Raw genomic sequence first — 6,440 nt, 5'->3', positions numbered from 1 at the left:
TGTTTGAGGTGGATATATTATTGTGTTGCGATGAATGATAAACCAACTATGAGATGTTTATTCGGCTATTATGAATTTGGGCTGATGATAAATGGTTGTATGAGTATTACGAAGGATCTACTATTGTATTTTATTGAATGTAATGGTGACAGATGGTTGTATAAGAATTACGAAGGATCTATCGTTTTATTATATTGAATGTAATTGTGACGAATGGTTGTATGAGTATTACGAAAGATCTACCATTGTATTATACTGAATGTTAATTATCATGAATAGTTGTATGCGTATTACGAGAGATCTATTGTTGTATTGTATTGAACATTAACTGTCATGAATGGTTGGATGAGTAATACAAGGGGTGTACTCTTGTGTTTTACTAAATGTTAAACTACTACGGAACGTATGTACGAGTATCACGAAGGGTTTGCTATTATGTTGCAGCAAATGTCAAATTGTTATGAATCGTTTGAATGAGCAATTTTAAGGATATTGCCATGTTAAAGTAATTTCATAAACCACCTTTGGAATGTTTGATTGGTTGATGATTAGCTTCGGCTAATGTCATCCTAAGCGGATGACCGGGATGAACAAATGATTGGCTTCGGCTAATGGTATCTAAATGGATGACCGGGATAAATGAATGATTAGCTTCGGCTAATGGCATCTGAATGGATGACCGGGATAAATCATTGATTAGCTTCAGCTAATGGCATCCAAAGGGATGACTAGGACAAATGATTGATTAGCTTCGGCTAATGGCATCTAAATGGATGACCGGGACAAATGATTGATTAGCTTCGGCTAATGGCATCCGAAGGGATGACCAGGATAAATCATTGATTAGCTTCGGCTAATGGCATCTGAAGGGATGACCAGGACAAATGATTGATTAGCTTCAGCTAATGGCATCCGAATGGAGTGGATGATGGAGATGAATAAATGATTAGCTTCGGCTAATGGCATCCTAAATGGATGATCGGGATGAATAAATGATTAGTTTCGGCTAATGGCATCCTAAATGGATGACCGGGATGAATAAATGATTGGTTTCGGCTAATGGCATCCTAAATGGATTGCTGGGATAAATAAACGATTGTTTTCGGCTAATGGCATCCTAAGAGGATAGCCAGTTTTGAGATTTATGAGTTAGATTCTAGAATTGATGCGTTCATACATACTGTCGCACCCTCGAGGCGGAGCGCGACGATCCTCGATTTGGTTTCGGGGTCGTTTTCTATTTTTGTGAATAAAGGAGTTGCCATATAGTATTATGGTCACTAGGAAACCTAACTGGTTTTTCAGAGATTCTAAGGCAAGGGACTGGTTGCGTAAAGGGAAGGTATTAGCACCCCTAGTACGCTCTACCTAAGGTAAGCTACTTGGTGTTTGGTTTGCCTTATAATTGCTATGGTGTTTTTTTTTTTTTAATCTCATCTGTTTTTCTAGGTTTGATTCAAACTAAATTGATTAAGATAGAAATCCAAGGAGATTCCATGTGCTTCAAAAGCTCATTTTTCCCTTAGTATTTCAAGAGGAGGGATAAAAATTTAAAAATCTAGGGCGCTTTAAAAACCTATTTTTGCCTTAGTGTTTTAACAAGCCTAACAGTGAATAATAACAAATTATTCCCAATAATATTTTGGATATTCATCCTTTAAGGATTTCTTTATCCAAACATTAGCGGTGAATAATAGATGAATTCCCCCCAAAATAAGATTTTTATATTTTTTGGAATATTGGCCAATACCCTTAGGAGTTTTACAAACATATTGTAAAATCCAGAAATGCAAAAAAACAAATTTTTTTGTGTTTAAGAAATCCATGTGAAAACACATTTTCAAAACTTCCAATATTTTTTGTATAAAAAAAAGGGCATTCGAAACATGTTAGGGTATTGGCCGTATGCAACACATAAAAAAACAAATTTTGATATATATGTATATTTGCCGCAGTTGCGTCGAAAACCGGATATTCTAAATACGAGATTGGTATATTTTTTTTTTACAACATAAAATAAAATTCAGACTTTAAAATAAATATTCCAGAAAATAAATCTCTTTCTCTTTCTTTATTTTTTCGAAAAAAAAGTAAGGAAGTCCGGCCGGGTCACTTGCCCAAGCAAGCAGTGGCGGAGCCACAGAGGGACAAAAAGGGGCAATTGCCCCCTTAATCTTTTTTTATTATTATTAAAATATTAATATATTAGTTTAGGGAATTAATTGTTACTGCAGGGAAGGAAAAAGGAAAGTTCATATTGTTTATAATTGTTGACTTATATATTAATATAATATAATATAATATATATACATAGCTTATTCCACGGAAGTTCTTCCTTTTTCCCTTTTGTTTCTATATTAAATCATTAGTACCGGCTTAAAAATATAGAATCCCTGACTAACAGAGTATTTTTTGTTCCTGTCTATCTTTTCATGAGCTGCTGTTCTCTGCCTCTCTAGTATGTAAATTTCTCATAAAGTATAATTAATTTTTTTTGTTTTTTGTTTTATATTTTAGCTAAATTTTCTTTATTTTTTTTATTTAATTGTTTAATTTTAATTTTATTATTTTATAATTAGTTATTAAAAATATTAGGGTTTATGATAATTTAGGGGTTTTGATATGAATATGTTCCAATATGTTCAAAATAAATATTTAAATCTACTAATTTAATCAATTAAATGTTTCTTTTCTTATTATAAAGGAATAAATTAATATTCATGCAAAACTACTATTATTGACATATCTTGCATTGGTAGAGTAGTTTATTGAAATTTAATATTTTCACATGACTTGTTTGTAAGTAAAATATCAAGTAGAAAGCATGTTTTCAAAAATTGTTCCTCTTGCACATACACGAGGCATTGCTCCTCAATTAAATATCTAGAAATGATTAAGTATAATTTAATCAATATACTTATTATATGCATATAGATATGAATTGAAATAGGTTTTGATTTTGATGAATTGATGTGTATTTTGCTATGAATTTCATATAAAAGATTTAGAATTATTGTGTAACTCAACTGGTTTTTATTTAACAGTGAATTATTGTGTAGTTGTGTTAATTATTATGTAGACACTAATGATGATAAAAAAATCTAGCAGGTTCATATTAAATTAACATGTCACTAGACAAGTATTTCAAGCGTAAATCCCTTGAGGATGAAGAGTCAATCAAAGCTTCAAGTCATGTAACTCAATCAAGTTCAAAGAAAAGTCATATTGAAATCAACCCCGACACTCTCCTTGCTGACCCTGGTTTAAGAAGACCAATTTATGAATACCATATAAATGATAGGGATGCAATCCGAAGAGCTTATCTACAAAAAGGTCTTTGTCAACCTTCACACTGTGATTTTCCTCAAAAACAATTTGGGAATATATCAACACTACGACGCTTTAATCCGGCTTGGTTTGGTGCATACCCAACATGGTTAGAGTACAGCATAGCCAAAGATGTTGCCTTTTGCTTGTATTGTTATCTCTTCAAGTCAAAAGGGGGTGTTGATTCGTTTGTGGGTGAAAGGTTTTCAAATTGGAAAAAAAAGGAAAGATTTGATCTTCATATTGGAAAGTCTAATAGTTGTCACAATGCAGCTCGGATAAAATGTGAGAATTTGATGAATGAAAAACAAAGTATCATGACTTTGTTATCTGAGCAGACAGTAAAGAGTCAAAGTGATTATCGAACTCGATTGAATGCTTCAATAGAGTGTGCTCGTTTTTTATTGCACCAAGGACTTCCATTTCGTGGCCATGATGAATGTGAATGTTCAAGCAACCAAGGAAATTATCTAGAGCTCTTGCATTTTCTTTCCAGAAATAATGAAGTTATTAAAAGAGTTACTTTCAGCGAAGCTCCTAGACATAATAAATTGACTTCTCCAGATATTCAAAAAGACATTACTCAAGCTGCTGCAGAGGAGATTACAAATGTGATTATCAAAGATCTAGGTGACTCATTATTTTCAATTTTAATTGATGAGTCACGTGACATATCAATCAAGGAACAAATGGCTGTTGTTCTACGATATGTAGACAACAATGGACATATAATTGAATGTTTTCTTGGCATTCAACATGTGTGAGATACAACTGCTAGTTCACTCAAGGCAGCTATTGAAGCTTTGTTTTCTAAACATGGGCTAAGTATATCAAGATTGCGTGGTCAGGGATATGATGGAGCTAGTAACATGCGAGGTGAATTCAATGGCTTGAAAGCACTTATTCTAAATAGCAATCCAAGTGCATATTATGTACATTGTTTTGCTCACAGACTTCAATTGACTCTTGTGGCTGTTACAAAGAAGCATAATGAAGTTGGAGATGTCTTCAATTTTATTTCTAGCATTATAAATATAGTTGGAGCATCATGTAAAAGGATGGAGGTGATTAGAGAAAAACAATATGCTAGAATTATTGAAGGACTTGAAAATGGAGAAATTTCTAGTGGATGAGGCTTGAATCAAGAAACTTCTCTTAGAAGGTATGGTGATACTCGTTGGGGCTCCCACTATGTTACAATTATTCGTTTACTTGCAATGTTTTCATCAGTTCTTGATGTGCTTGAGATTATAAGGGAGGATGGGATGAACTCAGAACAGAGAACAGAAGCAGTCATTTTAACAGATATTATGGAATCATTTAATTTTGTATTCATGCTTCATTGTTTGAGAAGGATACTAGCAGTTACTAATGAGTTCTCACAAGCATTACAAAGAAAAGATCAAGACATAGAAAATGCTATGAGTTTATTGAACACATCAAAGGAACGATTCAAAATGATGAGAGAGAATGATTGGGAATCTTTACTGGAAGAAGTGTCATCTTTTTGCATCAAACATGATATTGATATTCTAAACATGGATGATGAGTACAAGCTTCGTGGACGTTCAAGGCGAAAATCTCAAGGGATTACAAACCTACACCATTTCCGTTATGAATTATTTAACAATATCATTGACATGCAACTTACTGAGTTGGATGATCGTTTTACTGAGACGAGTACAGAGTTACTTCTTTGTGTGGCATGTTTAAACCCAAGTGACTCTTTCTATGCTTTCAACAAAGAAAAGCTTCTTCGCCTTGCTCTTTTTTATCCTAGTGAATTCTCTATAGTGGACCTTATGATACTAGGTGACCAACTGGATACGTATATTATTGATCTACGTGGTGATGATGAGTTCTCTGATATTGAAGGTATTGCTAGTCTTGCAGAGAAAATAGTAAAAACAAAGAAGAATTTGATATTTCCATTAGTATATATGCTTATCAAATTGTCATTACTTCTACCAGTTGCAACTGCTACAGTGGAGAGAGTTTTTTCTGCTATGCATATTGTCAAGAGTAGATTGCGAAATAGGATGGGAGATAAGTGGATGAATGATAGTTTGGTTGTATACATTGAGAAAGATATCTTCGATAAGATTGATAATGAAGCTATTATGAAGCGGTTTCAAAATATGAAAACTCGAAGAGAACAATTATAATGTAAGTTTTTTCAGTTTAAAAGTATTTTTAAATTAATTTTACTTGATATGAATTAGTAAATATGTTTCGAATTGATTTCTAATGTATATCTATATAATATATTATTTGTTAATAATTTGCCCCCTCATTAAAAAAATTCTGGCTCCGCCACTGCAAGCAAGTGACCCGGCTAGACACAAAAAAAGGGGGGCGCAGGTAAAGTTCAAAGAAAGCTGGCGAGCACTGTTCAAGTGAACTAATTCACTTGAACAGTTCAAACACAAAACAGAAAACATGCATGCTGCGAGGTGAAGAGAAAAAAAACAAACCTGGGAACGGAAGCGAAGAAGCTGCAGCGACGTTGAAAGCGTGATGGTTGATCCGGTGTTCGTCTGTTTCAAATATTTTCCTCTTGCTCTGTATTTACGTCTGCTTCTCTGCGTCAAAGCATTCAGAACTGCAGGTCTCACTGGTTTTTTCTTCTATTTACTGCGTTTTCTTTTTACTCTGCCTCTCTTGCATTTTTTCTTATCTTTCTCTTTGCTGTTTTTTTCTGCTCCTTTCTCTCCAGTTTTCTCCTCTTTTTTATGCTCTTTCTTTTTGCTTTTTTCCACCCTTTTTTTATGCTCTTTCTTTTTGTGTTTTCCGCCTCCTCACCTAGGTCATTAGAGGGGCTTATATATAGTCTAACATATCTCTATTTAGGAAAGATTTAATGCATTAATTCTAGGATGCAAATCCCTACTGATTTGCAGTAAAAAAACGCAAAAAGAAAACTGCCATATTCTGATTTTGATGTCTGATTTCTTTCCAGTTTTTTAGAGGATGGTGTGGCTTCTTTCTATCCTTCCATAGGGCCAGCTGCTCCCTTTGAAATGAAGCAATAAAAACGTGGTTGCAGCTCCAAAAATCAGGCGTGATGATAAAGGAAAAACAGCAGGAATTTGCAGAGAAAAAAGGAAAGAAAT

At 33.7% G+C, this 6,440-nt stretch overlaps 1 pseudogene; it reads left to right on the top strand.

Annotated features, from left to right (window-relative positions):
- The first annotated feature begins 3,125 nt into the window (after positions 1-3,125).
- Positions 3,126-5,497, top strand: LOC18106225 (uncharacterized; annotated as a pseudogene).
- The last annotated feature ends 943 nt before the right edge of the window (positions 5,498-6,440 follow it).

The sequence above is a fragment of the Populus trichocarpa genome, chromosome 16 (assembly GCF_000002775.5).
Source record: "Populus trichocarpa isolate Nisqually-1 chromosome 16, P.trichocarpa_v4.1, whole genome shotgun sequence".
Taxonomy (NCBI): Eukaryota; Viridiplantae; Streptophyta; class Magnoliopsida; order Malpighiales; family Salicaceae; genus Populus; species Populus trichocarpa.
This window is presented reverse-complemented; position numbering and strand designations above follow the sequence as displayed.